General features: G+C 37.6%; 1 protein-coding gene across 3 annotated transcripts in view; it reads left to right on the forward strand.

Annotated features, from left to right (window-relative positions):
• Window positions 1-8,229: 8,229 nt before the first annotated feature.
• The window catches only part of MED22 (Mediator complex subunit 22), a 48,545-nt gene continuing 36,176 nt past the window's right edge, over window positions 8,230-20,598 (forward strand). For 2 of the 3 annotated variants that reach the window (XM_090416153.1, XM_090416155.1), the window contains exon 1: window positions 8,230-8,366. The gene's annotated coding sequence lies outside the window, so the exon portion shown is untranslated. Of the gene's footprint in view, window positions 8,367-8,586; window positions 8,633-20,598 lie in introns of those variants that run through there. The other variant, XM_090416154.1, reaches the window with a different exon arrangement.

Below are 20,598 nucleotides of genomic sequence, written 5' to 3' on the forward strand. Positions count from 1 at the left end.
GGTTATGAGTGTGGTAAGAAAAGCAAAAAAGGATTACGAAAGAACATTGGCCATGCAGGCTAAATAGAATCCTAAACAGTTTTTTAGATATGTAGCAAGTAAAAGGAAAAATGTACATGGCAGATTGATTTTAAAGAATGCTGATGGTAGGGAGGTAAATGAATCAGTTGAGATAGTTGAGTTACTGAGTGAGCACTTTGCAAAAGTATATCATAGACCAGGTGGTGACATTGCAGAAACGAATAAACCAGTAGATTATACGGGAATTGTGGTTAATGAAGTGGAGGTGAGTAGTCTATTGCATAACTTCAATGTCAATACATCTGTGGGATTGGATGGTATACAAGCTCGTGTTGTACGAGAAGCAGCTAAAGAAGTGTCAGTACCCTTGACCATTTTGTTTAATTTGAGTCTCTGGTCTGGGTTAGTCCCGAGCGGGTGGAAAGAGGGGAAAATAGTTCCACTGCATAAAGGTGGTTCCAAGACTGCTGTTGTAAATTACCGACCGATTAGCATATCAGCAATCATTGTCAAGGTCTTAGAGAAAATAGTCAAGAGGAAAATACAAGATTGGATAGAAGAAAATGGGATACTGTATCGGGGACTGCATGGTTTTGTGAAGGGTAGGTCATGCCTCAGTAACTTGCTGACGTATTATAACACAGTGACGGCTGAACTGGATAAGGGTAACGGTTTACGGTGATTCTACTGGATCTTGCGAAGGCCTTTGACAGGATTCCACATGGAATTCTAATCAGTAAATTGCAGCATATGGGAATGGACATAGGGTTGGTGAGATGGATAGGAGGGTGGTTGACAGAGAGATATCAGAGAGTGGTTTACTCGGAAGTAGAGTCCACAAGACGGCCTGTGACTAGTGGTGTGCCACAAGGATCTGTTCTTGGACCACTGCTGTTTAATTTGTTCATAAATGATATAGGAAATGATCTGAGAGGAACAGTTCATTTGTTTGCGGATGATGCGAAGTTGGGTACGGCAATAGTGAATGCAGATGACGTCAAAATTTTGCAGGATGATTTGGACAGATTGGAGGTCTGGGCTAAGGAGAATGGATGTGGCAAAATGTAAGGTTATGCATTTTGGGGTGAAAAGATTGGCGGCAGTTTACTGCATTGGTGGAACCTGCTCCAGGAAATTGATGAGGCACGAGATTTAGGAGTGTTGGTAGATAAGGAATTGAAATTTAGGGGACACATTGCAAAAGTGACCAAAACAGCTCATCAAATCGCTTGGTTGCTGAAGAATACGCTGACAAGCAGAGACAAGCAGGTTATTGTTCCTCTCTATCGAGCCTTGATAAGACCCCATCTAGACTACTGTGCTCAGATTTGGTCACCTAGGTTTCTTCTTGATGGGGAGGAGGTGGAGAGGATCCAGAGGCGAGTGACCAAGATGATAGCAGGTCTGTGGAATGAACCGTATGAGAACAGGTTGAGGATTTGTGGGTTGCAAAAATTGGTTGATAGGCGGAGGAGGGGAGATATGATTGAGACATTCAAATTACTGAAGGGTTTCTATAAAATTAATTCAGAAGATATTTTTGAGAACAGGGCTGGTTGTGGGAGGACTAGGGGACATTCATGGAAACTGGGCAAAAGTGTGGTTAGTAAAGGTGTTAGAGCTGGGTTCTTTACTTTTAGAGTAGTGAATGAGTGGAATGCGCTCCCTGAGTCTGTGGTGGATGCTGTGACAGTGAATGAGTTTAAGGCGAGGTATGATAGATACTGTATGAATGTCAAATAGTTGTGATGAATATGATTTGGGGCCTCTCTCGATGAGTCTAATGACTCCCTGGAGTTGCCCGTAATAATAGTAATAATAATAGTAATACTATTGTTATTAGCTCTTAGCAAGTCTGATTATAACTACGTTTCCTTTTTCATACATAGTCATTCCAATCAATCTCTACTTCGTATCTAATGAATCTATATAACATGGACAATTAGAATGACCTTTGGATTTCCATGCTTCTTTTGCATGGCCTGATTATTGCTTTCCTCCTCTTCTGAGCTTGCGCTTCCTCAGATCTAATAAACAAAATTATTTTCGCCAATGAGTGCCTTTATTATTTGCTCGACTCAAAACTCTCCCTTATTCATAATATGGTTCCCAATAAATGCGCCATAGAAGTTTAAGCCGAATATTCAACATCCATCCCATGATTCAAATCGAAAACTTTAGCCTCTCATTCAGCTTATACAACATCCTCTAAGATCTGAAAACAGTCATCCACAAATCTAAAAAAAAGATTTTGTGAGTGCTAAATGCACTACTTTGTTTCCTGCTAAATGACAGTCGAACCTTCTTATTCTTCGCCACTGTAGGAAGCAACTTCTGCCATTCTATGCTTACACATCTCTCAAATTCTGATACAGTGGTGACGTTTCTTTTAAGGACAAGGCAACCCTTTTCACATCAATCTTTTCCTTAACTCTGATTTACACAATCAACAAAAAGTTTGTTCCATTATTCCATAAAATATTTGCAGTAGATCTCCTTTCATCTTTCGTCAGAAAGACATCCAAAAAATATTCAGTACTCTTGATACCAAGTGTCAATGCCCTGATGTTATCCCTTTAGATGTGCTAAAATCTTATGTTGCAGAACTCACGGGAACACCAATCTTGTATCTCCTCAGCAAACTGCTAAATTCATCTGGCATTCTCACCAACAGCTTGAAAGCAAGAATTTATATGGCATGTTCAACAGGTAGAGGGATAAATGTCTCCTACCAAACTACTGCTTTATTGGTTTTACTTCAATACTTTATGAAATAAAGGAAAAGGTTTATCAACAGCTACTGCTTCTCTAACTGAATACTCAATGCTTACAGATGATATATTTTGAAGGCATTTGATCAAATCTAGCATCGTACCCTTACTTCTTATTAAGCCAGTATCTTATGGTCTTCACACTATCCTTCAGGAGTGGATCACCAGATTTCTTTTTAGTTGTCCATTCCAGATCATAATAGATAGTTTCCTCTCATTAGATTTTTTAATTCATCCTAGAGTACTCAAGGCTCTGTGTTTTCACTTGGACCCTTTTTATTATATATTAATTATCTTCTCTCTCTCTCTCTCTCTCTCTCTCTCTCTCTCTCTCTCTCTCTCTCTCTCTCTGACATTCATAACTTCTCTAGTGACAGTACGTTACTCTCAATTGTTAGACTTTCCTTACAAAAGTTTGTAGAGCTCATGTGATCCAGGATCTGCCATATTCGACATCTTAAAAACAGATCTTTTATTCTTAGTTGGAGAGAAAATAATCTGATCAGCTATAATGACACCAAAGTGCAATCTTCCCTTATTTCCCAAAATTTGCTGATATACCTGCCCTCTTACTTTTCAAAATAATCTCCGCAAGCAGGACTAGTTTATTCTTCATGGAATGACCTTCATATTCAGCTTATCCTGGTATAAATCATGTCCATAGCTCCCCCTCCTTCTCCTCCTCTAAAATGCGTGTTACTCTTCTTTTGGTTTAATCAATACTTCCCTTCTGATCAACGCTTGACTCTTCATAAATCTCAAATCCATCAGAGTATACACTTCTAGGAAAGACGTCAATGGTCACTACAGTGTAAGGAACAAACAGCCACGGTGTCCTCCTTAATAAGATGCAGCACCTGCTTTTGTTGCAATGACTGCAGAAACTCTATAGGGCATACTTTATACAAGCGTACGATAGCGATCAATGGGAATTTTGGACCATTCTTTTTGTAGGGGTGTAATGAGGTCCTGTAATGTTGTAGAGCAGACGTCTCATGATGTAATCCGATGCTCCAGTTCATCCAGCAGATATTCAGAAGGGTTCAGAAGGGTTCAATGTGGATTTAGATAAAACAGAAGTATCATTGATCAACTTTTCATTATCAGACAGATGATGGGAAAATGTTTTAAGCATGCAATACACCTACATATGTCATTTATAGGCTTTTAGCAAGCATTTGACAGTCTAAACAGAGATTCCTACAAAGGCTATGAAAGAATTAGAGATACCACCAAAGGACTCTTGGTGAAAAAGACAAAGACAATTCGAGGAAATTTGAAAGGAAGATTATAAGAAGAATTTATGGACTTGTTGAAGAAAATAGTGTATAGAGAATACGGTACAACAAAGAAATTAATCAGATACTAAAAGAAGAAGAAGATGATGATATTGTTAGGTTCATAAAAGCAAAGAGATTGCAATGATTAGGTCATGTAGAGAGAGAATGGAAGACTTCCGTATGCGCAGAATACTCAGAGAAAAGATATATGCAACAAGGTAAAAAGGAAGACGAGATTAAGGTGGATTGATAACGTAATCCAAAATTTGACTACTATGAAAGTGAAAGGCAAGGAAAGACTAGTCAAAGATAGAAGATCGTGGAGACCAGTTGTAGAGGAGGCTAAGGCTAACAACGGACTGTAACACCAAATGGTAGATAGGTAGATAAAAATACGTGACGCGTTACATGGTACGATGCACCTTGACTATGGCGGTGCTTGGTGACTTCTGCCCAAGCAGTATAGTTATTGTTTTCATAGTTTTGGTGATGATGCATGCGATCTAGTGATTTCTCAGAATGGTGGATTGTATTCAGAAGACACTTATCAGTTTGATGGATAACCTATCTCTCTTTCTTTCTCTCTCCTCCTCTTCCTCATCACCCACTAACTCTCTCACTGATTCTCTCTAGTCCACTTCTCATAGACTCTACGTTGCTACTTTATGTCTTTTCTATAAGTATATACTTGAATACTGTGCTGCTGAACTTGTCAGTGCCCTTCCTCCACTTTCTTCTAATCGTGCGAATTACATGTGTGAACACGAACAACCGCTGTTTACAACACCCATGAACAGTTCTACTCGAAACGTTTTCAACCAAATTCCCATCCTCCTTCATTTCGTACATTTCTTGTTTGGATCACTTTTCCCCATTTGTGTCTGGTGCTTACAACTCCGAACCCTTCCAAAAACATATCAATAAATTCCTTTGTTTTCTTTAACCATGTCTCCCACATACTGCTGTCATGTCATACGTTTTGGGACCTCTCGTGTGTGGAGCTGATATAATAATAATAATAATATTATTATTATTATTATTATTGGCAACTCCAAGGAGTCCTTAGACTCATCGAGGGAGGCCCTAAACATCACGTCAAGAACTATTCAGCATTCGCACAGTATCTCTCTTGCTTTGCTTTAAACTCATTCACAGTCATGGCACCCACAACAGACTCTGGCAGCTTATTCCACTCATTCTCTCTCACTGATTCTCTCTAGTCCACTTCTCATAGACTCTACGTTGCTACTTTATGTCTTTTCTATAAGTATATACTTGAATACTGTGCTGCTGAACTTGTCAGTGCCCTTCCTCCACTTTCTTCTAATCGTGCGAATTACATGTGTGAACACGAACAACCGCTGTTTACAACACCCATGAACAGTTCTACTCTAAACGTTTTCAACCAAATTCCCATCCTCCTTCATTTCGTACATTTCTCGTTTGGATCACTTTTCCCCATTTGTGTCTGGTGCTTACAACTCCGAACCCTTCCAAACATATCAATAAATTCCTTTGTTTTCTTTAACCATGTCTCCCACATACTGCTGTCATGTCATACGTTTTGGGACCTCTCGTGTGTGGAGCTGATATAATAATAATAATATTATTATTATTATTATTGGCAACTCCAAGGAGTCCTTAGACTCATCGAGGGAGGCCCTAAACATCACGTCAAAAACTATTCAGCATTCGCACAGTATCTCTCTTGCTTTACTTTAAACTCATTCACAGTCATGGCACCCACAACAGACTCTGGCAGCTTATTCCACTCATTCACCACTCTCCAAATAAAAAACCTAGTTCTAACACCCTTATAAGTAAACTCTTGCTCAGTTTCCATGGATGGCCCATAGTTCTTCCACCACCAGATCTGTTCTGAAAAATTTCCTCTGAATTTACAGCCTCCCTCGATGAGTCCTTGACCCCCTGAAGGTCTTAGATAATAATAATAATAATTAATCTTGTAAAAACTCCTCAGTAATTTGAATGTCTCAATCACATCAATTCTTTTCCGCCTATCAACTAATATCTGTAACCCACAGAACTTCAACCTGTTCTCGCAAGGTTCATTCCATAGACCACCTACCATCTTGGTTGCTCGCCTCTGGATCCTCTCTACCTCCTCCTCCCCATCAGGAAGAAACCCTAGCGGCCAGATCTACTGTAGTCAAGATGGGGTCTTAGCAAGGCTCGATAAAGAGGAACAATAACCTGGTTGTCTCTGCTCGTCAAAGTACCATGTGACAGAAAGAACTCGACGTCAAAAAGTGATAGATTTGATTATAGTGTCAGAGGGTATCAGTTAAAGATGTAACTTTGCCTCTGGTTGGTGACAGTGATCATTCGGTACTCACTTGGGAAGTGACTAAGCTTTTGAATGTTCAATTCAGAAAAGGTTACATGCTGAACTATAAAGCAGGAAATTATGAACAACTGAGGAGTATACTAAATTCAGCGAAATGGGATCGGTTGATGGATGGGAAGAATATCGACAGTGCATGGGAAGCATTTAAACAATACTTAAATTATGCAATATCAGAGTGTGTCCGGAGAATTCGAAGAATAAATAGGGTAGGAATCAAATGGATGTGTAATCTTATTAAGCAAGACATTTGTATTAAAGGATGATGTGGAAGGAATACCTCATAAAGCACATCATCCTTGTGCATAAGGATGATGTGCTTTATGAAAATTATAAGCAGCAGGCTAGAATAATAATAACTGTTATACGAAAAGCAAAGTATGAGTATGAAAAGAAACTGGTTCTGTATGCTAAATACAAACCACAAAAATTCTATCGATACACTGCAAGTAAAACCAAGCATGAATATGAAAGAATAGTTCTTCTAAATGCAGATGACGTGAGAGTAACAGATGCGGAAGCGGTTACACAACTAATGAGTGCCCATTTTGCTAAAAGCTATCCACCTGGTGTACGCGACATTGAGCTCACTGTCACCTCTTCACTGAATGAAGAAACTCAGGTTATGAGGACGAAGTATTAGAGCTGTTGCACAAAATGAATAAGAATTCAGCAATCGGAACTGATGGGACATCAGCACATGTGCTAAAAGAATGTTCAGCTGAACTGACTGTTCATGAGTCTCGGAACAGGGAAGATTCCGTAGGAATGGAAAGAATGTATGATAATTCCATTGCACAAAGTGGTGCAAGGACAATATATCCACCTATCGACCAATTAGTATCTCGGGAGTGATGGTGAAGATTTTGGAAAAATTTGTTACGGCTCCAGGATGGAGCCGTAACCAAATTTTCTTCCCTTAGTAAACCCATGTTGCAATGAGCAACATGGGCTTACTAAGGGAAGGTCATATTTTATCAACTAGCTCACATTCTATAACAATGTTACCATTGAACAAGGGGAACGGATTTTGGATTTTGCTAAGGCTTTTGACAGAATACAGCATAGTAGACTGTTGTACAAATTGAAGAATATGGGTGTAGATTATAGAAAATTAGCGTGGATAAGAGGAGGGCAGACTGACAGATATCAAAAAGTGGTATAGGGAGGGATGTGAGTCTGCAAGATTTAATTCCACCAGTGGTGTACCATAAGGATCAGTGCTTGGTTCACTATTATTCAACCTATACATTAATGATACCGTGAAGGATTTGACAAGCAACATAAAGCTATTTGCTGGTGATGCCAAGATAGGTAGGGTAATCAGGAATGCTAGTGATATGCAATACTTGCAAAATGATTGGAATAGGCAGGAATTGTGGGCATGGGAAAATGGATGTCTGTTCAATGTCAGTAAATGCAAAGTTTTGCACTTTGGCGTGATTAGATATCCAATGGCATGTTATATTGGTGGGATTATGCTAGAAGAAACTGATGAGGCTAGGGATCTTGAAGTGTTAGTAGATAGGAAGTTGAAGTTCAGGGGGTCATGCAGCAAACATTGCAAATACAACTGAAAAGATAATTGCAATGCTGAAACGAACGTTCACATGTAAAGATAAGGATTCCATTTTGCCTTTTTACAAAGCCTTGATAAGACCTCACTTGGACAATTGTGTGTGCAAGTCTGGTCTCCTGGTGTCCGTTGTGATTCGAATTGTATTGGGGAGAGTGCAAAGGGAATGTGTTAAAATTGTAGACTGCAGACTCTAGCAAACAGGAGAAAGAAGGGGTGATATGATTGATACTTACAAACTTCTGAAAGGCTCATACACCATTTCAGTCGATGGAATTTTTCAATTTATTGAGGATGGGGAAAGGACAAGAAGGCCTCCTTGGAAGCTAAGAATGAATACCGCTAAGAAGGAGGTAAGGATTAGATTTTTCTCACACAGGATGGTGCGTGATTGGAATGGATTGCCATTTGATGTTGTGAGTGTTAGCAGTGTGAATGAATTCAAGAATCAGTATGATAGCTGGTGCGTGGTGTGCGGTCTCCCTCGATGAGTCCCTGATTCCCTGAAGGTCTCTCTTAATAATAATAATAATAATAATAATAATAATAGCTGCATATTATAATCACTGCTAACATAGCGCCTCTTAGCGCATTTTTCAAAAAGATCCTTTCTTAAGAAGTGAGTTCGTTTTGTTAATGTTAGTTTGACTTTTTTATTTTAGTGTTTATGTTCATTAATTTAAAATATAGTTTACATATTCATTGTGTGTGCACGTGTATGTTGATTTATTTATTAAAGATAAGTAGATCCCCCCCCTCAAAAAAAAATTAGTTCAAAAGTCGCTTCTCGATAGTAGCATCAGCTTGTTTGGATCAACTTTTTACATATATATTTCATCCGCTGTTTACGCTTCAAATTACTTAACTCTGGAGTCTGTTTCTTCGTCTTTTTTTTTGAAAAAAAAACTGGGATTCCAGCTATCGAAGGCATGCGCTTTCAGCAATTTATGCTTTGATGATTTTAATGATTACTTATTTTCACAGATCTGCTGTACTCACTTGTAATTCCAACCAAAGCCATCCACTTAGTTCAAATATTATTATTATTATTATTATGTGACACCTCTAAGGATTCCAAAGACTTATATTCGTCACTTATTTTCAACTGTGTTTGTATACTTGGCTACCAGCCATCCTTATATCTTTATGTTTTATACAGTCCAATTATGCTTCAAATTACTTGACGTATTCTAATCAAGATACTTTGGAGTCTGTTTCTGCGTCTTTTTTTGGAAAACTGGGATTCCAGCTATCGAAGTCATGCGCTTTGATGATTTTAATGATTACTTATTTTCACAGATCTGCTGTACTGACTTGTAATTCCATCCAATCCAGCAGAATCACCATATAGCCATTTCCTTTATCCAACTCTGCTGTTACTCTATTATAAAAATATAGTAAATTACTAAGGCATGGCCAACCCTTCAGAAAGCCATGTTGACCCCCCTCCCCCATACAATATCATATTTTATCCACCCATTCTTGAATTCTCTTTTTGACCAAATTTTTGAGTACTTTTACCTCCACAACTGAGATACTGATTGTTGCATAATTTGCTACAACAGTCTTAGAACCTCCTTTATGCAAGGGAATTATTTTGTCCTCTTTCCACTCCCTTGGAACTCTACCAGAGCTGAGACTTATATTAAAGAGGCTAGTTAGAGGCATTGAGAGTTCCCTTGTACATTCTCACAAAATCCTAGCTGATATCCCATCTAATCCCACATTAATTAATTACAGGATACACAATCCTGTAATTAATTGTACATTATTATTGTACGGGTGCCTCCATGGAGTCTGAAGGCTCATTGCAGGAGACCCAAACTGCCCACACAATCTGTTATATGTCCTTGAATGCATTATCAAAGTGCATCCAACTGACACTGGCAACACATTCCTTCATTCACCACTCTCCAAGCTAAAAATGTAGTCCTAATGCCTCTACTAACCACACTTTTATTCAACTTCCAGTTTCTAACATATCCCCTCTTTTTCTCCAATCAACTAACTTCTTCAGTCCACAAATCCTTAATCTATCCTCATAACAAACACTCCTCAGATCATGCACCATCTCGCTTCCTTCTGAATCCTCTTCACTTCCTAATCCCCAAGAAACCCAGGAGACCAGACCTTGGCACAGTAATCCAAATGGTCATATCAAGGCTTTATAAAAAGGAATAACTTTGTTACCTCAACTTGTTAGTGTATTCTTTAATAGCCAAATAATCATACCACTAATCACCTGTTTTCACCTCAATTCCGTACCTCCATATATTTGATATATGTCCAGCAGCCATCCACTTGACCTGTGTTATATTGTTATAATCTGAATAGAGTTTCATGTGGTATTCTGTCAAATGCCTTTGCAAAATTCAGCAGAATCACCATATAGCCATTTCCTTTATTCACCTCTGCTGTTACTCTATTATAAAAAGATAATAAATTACTAAGGCATGGCCAACCCTTCACAAAGCCATGTTGACCCCCCCCCCATACAATATCATATTTTATCCACCCATTCTTGAATTCTCTTTTTGACCAATTTTTTGAGTACTTTTACCTCCACACCTGAGAATACTGATTGTTCTATAATTTGCTACTACAGTCTTAGAACCTCCTTTATGCAAGGGAATTCTTTTGTCCTCTTTCCACTCCCTTGGAACTCTACCAGAGCTGAGACTTAAATTAAAGAGGCTAGTTAGAGGCATTGAGAGTTCCCTTGCACATTCTCACAAAACCCTACCTGATATCCCATCTAATCCCACAGCTGTATTTACATACATTGAGATTTTGCAATATCCTAAGAACCTCCAATTCATCCACCTCTGTTCCTACATTAATATCTGTCACATATGTTAAAGCAGCATCCTCACTAGGATGATATATCCTTGCAGAGTGGTCAGTCACTCAACAACTTGACGATTTTATCTGCTTCTCTCTCCTTGTGACCATCATATCACTCATTAAGGTTAATCTTCCATAATCATTCTTCCTCTTACTTGCCACATAATGAAAGAACTCTTTGGAGTTCCTTTGGCCTGTCAGGCAAAATTCTTCTCATAATCTGATTTTGCCTTCCTTGCCATGCTGGTCACTTTTCTCCTTATATACCCTCAACAGCATTTTCTTCTTCTACAGCTCATGCTTAATGATATTACTCATCTATCTAACACTTCCTTGATTAATCCTCCTCACTTTAGGTATACAGTTTAACATTGCTTCCTCTAGATGACCATTAACTATCTGCCATGCACTATTAACATCTTTATCTTGCAGTGCCATGCCATGGCACAAAATAACCACCTTACCGGCCATTATGAATCAAATATGCATCCTCATATGCTTCGTATCCATCTTATATTTCAAAGTAATATCAATGGTATTACAATTTTAATATGCACTTCGCATCCATGATAACCTTGACGTCTATAGACATCTTGGCCGGTAGCGTAGTTAAGCTTCTTTCTAAGCTTGTCATCACCTGCCTTGTAGTTCCACATATAGCCTTTCTCGACAGTTAAAATTAAAAATGTTTAATTCTTGTATGTGGATTTAGTTTTGAGCTACACAGTAAATCAGCTTTAATTTAAAAAAAAAAGTAAGCTAGAATTCTTTAAAAAATAAAATACATATATTCTTTCCCTATATGATATTGAATAAAATTTCAGGCAGGCATCACAAGTAATATTGTGGAAACTATTCAAATTGTAGAAACACTTGGCTCTAGTGTCTTAAACATTCATATTTAGAATCTCATGTATCTAAGAAGTAATTGTATTCCAAGGATGCAGTGAATATTACCAGACTTCATAAATACATGCTTTTTGTCCTAATATGGTGTTGAGGTAATACCACAAAATAGCATGAGTAAATGAATGTTTATACTGTGCTCTTCTTACCCTTTGAATATCTAGCATCCTTTTAATGTTATACATAACATTGTAGTTGTATGCACGATAACTTGTGAAGCTTATCATTCATGATTTGGAATCATTCTAGGATACTCATCAGTGAGTCTGCCAAACAACAGTGTGTGAACTCTTTCCTCTGCACCTAGGATTAGCAAACTCTGGAAGATCCTAACTGAGATCATGTCAGTAAGAGCTAAACCATAGGTCATTACCATTGGAATACCAAAATGAAGAACACATTGTTGTGAGCATATATTTCCACATACAAGCATAAATGCCATATCATTAAAATACCCTTGGTTAGAAAGTAAATTATACTTGATAGCAAATTATATTGTTTTTGTCCTTAAGTCTTTAAGCGCCTCCGTAGTGCAATTGGAAGAATGACGGTATGTTGTGCCCTTTGATTAGAAAAGGCCTAAGTTCGATTCTCATCATGACAGGAGGAATCTTTATATGGACTTTTTCGATCGAAGGTGTGTTAGCCGATATCATATGGAGGTAGCAGGGTTTTTCATTCCGCATACAGATAAATTGGCCCTTCAGAACACGCACAATTTACAGGCAGAAAATACTAGTGGTGGTGGTGGCGGGCAGTAGATGGCGCTGATGTAGATGATTGGTAGTAGAGGTTCGGTGTAGTGGTTGAGGCGGAGTGTTGTACAATAGGTGTCCTCCCACGATGAGTCTTTGGACTCCTTGGAGATGTTACGAATAATAATAATAAAAGCTTGAGTAAACAAAAAAGTTACATGTGAAGTAACTTTGCAACTAATTACTTATATTTGGAAGTAGATGACCATATCATATTATTCTGGTATACTATAATGCATGGCTGTTCAAAGTGCAGGCCGCATGCGGCCGACCTGTGGGTTTTGATTTTCACGAGCGAAATATAAAATGACAATTTTATAGGATGCATATTAGATATTTTAATTCCATCACTAATTGATAATCTCGATGTTGGTAATTTTATTTGGTGCTTTTACATCACTATATGTCCATGTGTTTTTCAAATATTAGATGTGTCAAAGAAGCATTCTTACACTATTTTGTTCCAACGCGCATGCTTCAGGCATCCACAGGAAATGTGAACACGCAATTAGTGTTGTTTATTTGTTTAGCTTTCAAGGTTGTGTCACTGCTGCTCACCAAATTAGTAGATATGCATTATGATGCGGCCCTCGGTTTACCTAAGGTGGGATAGCCCTGCCATAATTCATAGTACAATGGCTTCTACAGCCATCTGGACATTTCCATGGATTCCAAGTGCTTGCAGGAAGCCCACACTAACTGCTATTTGCACAACTGACAAAGCATACTCAACCATGTTTAGTAATCCCATCCTACTTATTCGCCACTCTCAGAGCAAAAAATTTTACTCTTCACATCTTGCTAACAACACTTCCATGGGTGATCATTCTTGCCATAAAAGTTCCCTTAGTAATTGATATTTTTCTGTTATAGCTGCCTTTTTTTTTTCCTGTCTCTAATTAAAATTTTCTACAAAACTCTTATCTTTTATGCATGTCACCAGCTTTAAATCCATACTTATTTGTCCTAGTTTACATAATTATTTCTGTGGGATATTCTGTCAAATCCCTTTTCAGAATCCAGTGGTATCATGGCATGGCCATTTCCAATGGTTCTATGCTGTTGGCACACTCTCCCTCGATGAGTCTTTGGACTCCCTGGAGGTGTCAAATAATAATAATAATAATTCAACTGTCTCACTTTATTATAGAAAATTGAATAAATTACCAAGAGTAAGTCCCATCGATTCTTGAATTCTGCCCATACAAGCCTAGACATCACGAAATAATGAACACAAATGCCCATTGAAATTGAAATAACAGAGTTACAAAGCATAAATTATTTGATTTATTTCATCCATATGGATGAAATAAATAACTGCTGTTTATGCAGTTAATTAACTTTATCAATTTTTTAACACGTTCGCTGCCAACTACGAGTATACTCGTAGTTGATAAACCAGCTACACAAGCCAGCTACGAGTATACTCTTATGACGCTTACTGCTGGCAACGAGATTACTGTACTGACCTTGAAGAAGTGAAAATGCTTGGCTTGTGGAGCTAGCATCAAAACTGTGTATTCTCATAGATGGTATATGTTCTGCACAAGCCAACTATGAGTATACTCGTATCATGCTTACCGCCGGCAACGAGATTACGTACTGACCTTGAAGAAGTGAAATTGCTCGGCGTACGGGAACAGACTATGCCGAAGTAGCATGGCAGTGAATGTGTTAATCACCACTCCTGCGATATTAACTGGTTTTTAACTAGCTAGCTAGCTACCTATATCTTGTACTCCTTTTATGTAAAGAAGACCTGCTACTCCAGTAACCTTTTTATTTTTCCATTTTGTGTGTCTCGTGACTTTTCCTTCCTCAGGTGTTGATATGTATTCATGATTGCATTCCTCCTTGATATTTTAACTGCTTTTCTCTCATGTGCTATCTCTAATAATTTATCATGCCAGCCTGGTTTGCCACATAGTTATTATTATTATCTTGTACTCCTTTTATGTAAAGAAGACCTGCTACTCCAGTAACCTTTTTATTTTTCCATTTTGTGTGTCTCGTGACTTTTCCTTCCTCAGGTGTTGATATGTATTCATGATTGCATTCCTCCTTGATATTTTAACTGCTTTTCTCTCATGTGCTATCTCTAATAATTTATCATGCCAGCCTGGTTTGCCACATAGTTATTATTATTATTATTACTACAGGCAGCTCCAAGGAGTCCTTAGACTCATCGAGGGAGGCCCAACATCATGTCAAGAACAACTATTCAACATAGTTGTTATTTGATTGTCACACAGTATCTATCATACTTCACCCCTTGAACTCATTTACAGTCATGGCACCCACAACAGACTCTGGCAACTTATTCCACTCATTTACCACTTTCCAAGTAAAAAACCTAGCTCTAACACCCTTGCTAACCACACTCACCAAGCTTCCATGGATGGCCCCCTAGTCCTCCCACTATCAGTCCTATTCTCAAAAATATCCTCTGAATTAACCTTATAGAAACCCTTCAGTAAATTTGAATGTCTCAATCATATCACTCCTTTTCCGCCTATCAACCAATTTCTGCAGCCCACAGATCTTCAACCTGTTTTCATAAGGTTCATTCCATACACCTGCTATTATCTTGGTCACTCCTCTCTGGATCCTCTCCACCTTCTCCCCATCGAGAAGAAACCCTGGCGCCCATATCTGGGCACAGTAGTCTAGAGAAGTCTTATCAAGGCTCGATACAGAGGAACAATAACCTGTTTCTCCGTTCATTAAAGTGTTTTTCAGCAACCGAGTGATTTGATGAGCTGATTTTGCCACTTTTGCGATGTGTTTCCTAAACTTCAACTCCCAATCCACCAACACTAACAAATCCCTGGCCTCGTCAATCTCCTGGAGTACAGTTCCACCAATGTGATATACTGCTGCTAATCTTTTCACCCCAAAATGCAAAACCTTACATTTTTCCACATTAAATTGACATCCATTCTCCTTAACCCAGTCCTCCAAATCATCCTGAGCATTCACTATTGCTCTACCTAACTTTGCATCATCTGCAAACAGATGCATAGTTCCTCTCAGATCCTTTCCTATATCGTTAATGAACAAATTAAACAGTAGTGGTCCAAGAACAGAACCCTGCAGCATACCACTAGTCACAGGCCGTCTTTTTTTTGGACTCTACTCCTGAATAAACCACTCTCTGATATCTCTCCATCAACCACCCTCCTGTCCATCTCACCAACCCTGTATCCATTCTCATATGCTGCAGTTTACTGATTAGAATTCAGTGGGTTTGAATCCTGCCTTGGCATGGTTGTTTGTGATTGTCTGTGAAAATACTAGTGGTGATGGTGGTGTGGGCAGTAGATGGTGTTGATGTAGATGATGGTAGCTGTGGTTTGCTGTAGTTGGTGGATTGAGTGGTGGGGACAGAGAGTTCCAGATTAGGTGCCCTACCTCAATGAATCTTTGAACTCCTTGAATGTGTTACATAATAATAATAATAACTCCAGACATTTAGAATATATTTAACTTTGGTTTTTATATCATTGGCATGATCTTTGATACCACATCACAGTTTTTCATCACAAATTCTCTGCTTCATTCTTGATGATTTGCTTTTCACCGTGTGATTTTTTTTTTTTTTTTTGAATTGAGTCATTGGGCTCTAATAACATCATTGAATATGTTGTCAAGAAATGTTCCTTGAACATCCATTTGCTTAACTAATGCTTCTGTTGATCAAGGAGGAATAACCCAGAAATTGGAGTGCTAAGAATTTGAGCTAGGGTATATCATTGAAATAGGGCTTCATTGATATCCTCTCTGGTTGATTGTCATTTTATTTTGATTTAATACACTTGCAGTTATGATATTCCATACTTCTTTACTATTTCATTTTGAAACAGCTTACTAGTGAAGCTCTTGATAACAGCAACTTGTTATCTAAGGAATGAGTCTTTTCATTTTTGTGGCATCAGTGGATAAAAATGTTTATCATCATCATTCAAATTCCTGACATATACCCTCAAGGGGTGTACAGGATATTATAATAGTACTACATGAAGAACTTGCATCACTGCTAACTTCCTATTAACAATTTTCCTCCAAATCAATCTGTTATCTGTCAAGACTCCAACATTATCAGATCTTATATTTCTCTCTTCTAAGCACTTTTTTACTGTATCAATCGACCTATATGTTGGTCTTCCTTTGGACCTTTTCCTGCCAACCTGGCAGGAAACACTTGATTTGCTAATGTTTTCTCTCCCATTCTATGACCATACCACTCAAGATTAGCTATGCTAAAATGTTCTAATTTATGTGTTCAGCATTCGTAATTCAAGAAAATGCAACTGAGAATAGGCTATAAATGCACGCACGCATGCACAGTTGCTTTATGCAACTAGGAACATCCTTGTTATAACCACTTATGTAATGTGGGAATATTGATACATTGTATCATAATTAAATTGTGTATGAAGTATTTGCCTTTATGTGGAGAAGCATCTACAAGATCAAGCAAACTTGAAAACAGCATAAATGTTGTACTGAATGTAATCAATTCGTAAGTGAAAAGTAAAGAAAAATATTTCTCTCCAGCCAAAAGACTGCGAGTTCGAATCCTGCCATGAGCATGGATGTGTGTAATTGTTTATGAAAATACCAGTGGTGGTGGTTGGCAGCAGATGGCGTTAGTGTAGTTGCAGTCCATTGTAGTTGATAGATTAAGTGGTGGAGATGGAGAGCTGTAGATTAGGAGCCCTCCCTCAATGAGTCCTTCAACTCCCTAGGGGTGTAACGTAATAATAATAAATTTTAGATAAACAGTTGTTACAAAATGCAATTCATCTTCATCGTCATCATCAAATTCCTGCCATGTACCCTCAAGGGGTGTACAGGATACGATAGTACTACAATGAAAAACCTACATGATTACTAACTTCCTATTTACAATTTTCCTCCAAATCAGTCTATTACTTGTCAAGACTCCAATATTATCATTATCAGATCTTATATTTCTACCATCTAAGGCACTTTTTATAGTATCAATAGACTTATATCTGGGTCTTCCTTTGGGTCATTTTTCCTGCAAACCTGGCAGAGAACACTTGTTTTGCTAATCCTTCTTCGCCCATTCTGTTTAAGTGACCATACCACCTGAGATTAGCTTCCTGGATGCTAACAACATCAAGTTCTTTCCTAATATCCTCGTTTTTAATATGATATTGCCATTAATGTCATCTGTTCACACCTCTAATCTTTCTCAGGACTCTCATATCTGCAGTCCCTAGTCTTTGGTCATGTGTTTTATTTTTGACCCAGTTCTCAGATCCATAAGTTAAAACGGTTTGAACACTGTCTTGTATACAACTAATTTAGTGTTCCGATTAATTTCTCTCTTATTCTATATGAATTTATTCAGTTGACTTCTTACCATACCAGCTTTGTTGATTCTGTTGCCTATTTCTATATTTAATTTACCATCTTCACTAAAAATCGTGCCTAAGTAGCTGAAATGTTTTACTTGTTCCACAGGTTCTTTTTTCACAACACAGTTGACATTTTCAATGATTCTGCCTACTTTCATTGTCTTTGTCTTTTTATTGCTGATCTTCATACCATATCTATTACAACAGTTATTCAATTTGGTCAGGGAATTTTGCAGACTTGTAGTGGATTTATTTAGAAGTCTAACATCGTCTGCATAAAGCAAAGAGCAGACATTAACATCTCCAGTTTTGATATCATGTTTAATACCACCTTAATTCATAATGTGATCCATATAGATAATGTACATCCTTGTCTCACACCAGATTTAACATTAAACCATTCCTTCAATTCTAACTGCTGACTTACAACCCAATTGACACAATATAACTGTAGCGTATTGAATAGCTTCTCTCTTGGAACCTTGTCATATGCCTTTTCCAAATCGACAAAACTTAAATACAGATCTTTGTTATATTCCCATGATTTTTCCACTATTTTTCATAAAGTGAAGATCTGATCCTGACAGCCTCTATTTGACCTGAATCCAGCTTGTTCTTCACCAAGCTTTTCTTCCACTATTCTTCTCACCCGTTTCTCAAGTATACTTGCATATATCTTACCAGGAACACTCAGTAGGGAAATGCCTCTGTAATTCTCACATTCAATTTTATTTCCCTTTTTATATATGGGTACTATGAGAGCTCCACTCCATTCATACCACTCCACTCCACTCATACCTCTGTTACACCTGATATCTTGAGAATATAGTATTCTCAGTTATCATGGTGTAACATGAAAAATAAATAACAAAAAAAAAAAACCCTACATAAAAAGGATAATTTAATTAATAACATATTCTTGCATCCAGTATAAATTGAGTAAAATGTAAAGGTCTATTGTTTAGTTAAGATAACAAAAGAAAAGAATGTATTAAGATGTATTATGACTAAACAAGGAATTTGTATTAAATAAGTAGCTAACTAAGAATTAATATAGTAATGCGATTAAGAATGAAAGAGTTAAGTGCATAAGTATAAAAGAATGAGTCATGAAATACGCTATGTAAGAGGCTACAGATTAAGCATTAAGTAGAATTCTGAGAAAAGGTTTAAAAGGGGGTTAAGATAGAGGCTAACAAGAGAAATAACGGAATATCGCTTAGGGCCTATACCCGGATAGAAACTTCGTTACGAGTTGCCGATCAAAATGACGTATGGCGGCCAAATGCTACCCAATTGGTAGACAGATGGAAAACAAGTAGGAGGTGGGAAAAAGAAGTAAGAAAGGGCGCCGTTAGGGAAGCAGCTATAAAAGGGTTGGTAAACCCCCCCCCTCGAGGCTTTTTTAGGCTTTTTTTCGAGGAGTAGGCTCTCTTGGGTTTTGGGGAAGACGTTTAGGTAGTCAAGGAGGCTTGAAGTTTTTTTTTTTTTTGCCTTTTGCGAGAGGAGAAGAATCGTTTGGATAGTCGCGGTGGTTTTAGTTTGGTTTTCTAGTGGATTTCACGGTGTTCCTGAGTGGAGAGATATGGCTTATATCCTCATGCCACAACAAGGAGTCGAAGGTGAGCTGGAAAGCTATTCCCGTATTCCTATGTAGAAAGCGAAATACACCATAGAGTCATAGGAAGCTGTGAAAATATCGATGTCCTCGTTTCGGATAGTACAGCCGACAGCGCAGATGTTTATATAGCCCTGAATTGCAAGAAGTTATGCAAGCAAGTTCGTTCAGTAGAAGATGAAGGCCCGTAAGTGAAGCTAAAGAAAGGTATTGTGAATTTTGTCTTATGTTAACTAGAAGTTGTTTGTGATAGGTACCATTGTCATAATACGGAACTGTTAAAGTGATTAGGGAGAAATTATAATAGGACTTTAGAATTTGATAGAGAGTGTTAAAAGTAAGCTAGCTAGTGTTGATAATTTGTGAATAATTAATTATCCTAAGAATCTTGAGTGCCTACTACATTGTAAAAGGAAAGTTATTGACATAGTTGTGTGTTAATGAAGTAAATGGTTTTGTTAATATTGAGTTAGATTAGTGCGAATTGAGTAATCAAGTAGCCTGAGGAATTTTAATGCCTAGTGTGATATGTAGAGAATCAGAATTGTCATAAGTATGTGCTAGAGTAGTTAATGATTTTGTTAGTGTACTTGAAGTTGAATAATCTAATAATGTGTGGTGATCTAATCTTTTTATGTTAAGTGAATTCATGTTTTGTATGAAATTTTGTGGCGGCATGATCATAGTAACTTTTGTCGAATCATAGCCCAACTACTTGTATTAAGCTAATTTTAGTGTGTAAGTAATTTAGTTGAGTATTTTGATATGTACCATGTTTAGAGAAATAATAAACCTTTTGTTTAATGACAAAAAGAGTTGTCTGATATTGCTAATCCAATGCACCGCTTAGAAACATTCGAGCCTAACCACGCAGGGAATTAATGTTGAGTAACAAGAAATAGTGTCACAACTGCAATAGTTACACTTTCAGATATTTGAGTTCCTTTCTCTGTTTATATATAAAATATCTTAAACTAAATATCCCAAAGGGCACAGTTAAAATACAAATACTAGGGATACTACAGGGAACAATAATTCAGATATTAGTAGAAATTTTGGTGATGTTTTAAAAGTA

Source organism: Typopeltis vanoorti, chromosome 3, assembly GCF_054136105.1.
Source record: "Typopeltis vanoorti isolate ZY-2024b chromosome 3, IOZ_Tvanoo_1.0, whole genome shotgun sequence".
Lineage (NCBI taxonomy): Eukaryota > Metazoa > Arthropoda > Arachnida > Uropygi > Thelyphonidae > Typopeltis > Typopeltis vanoorti.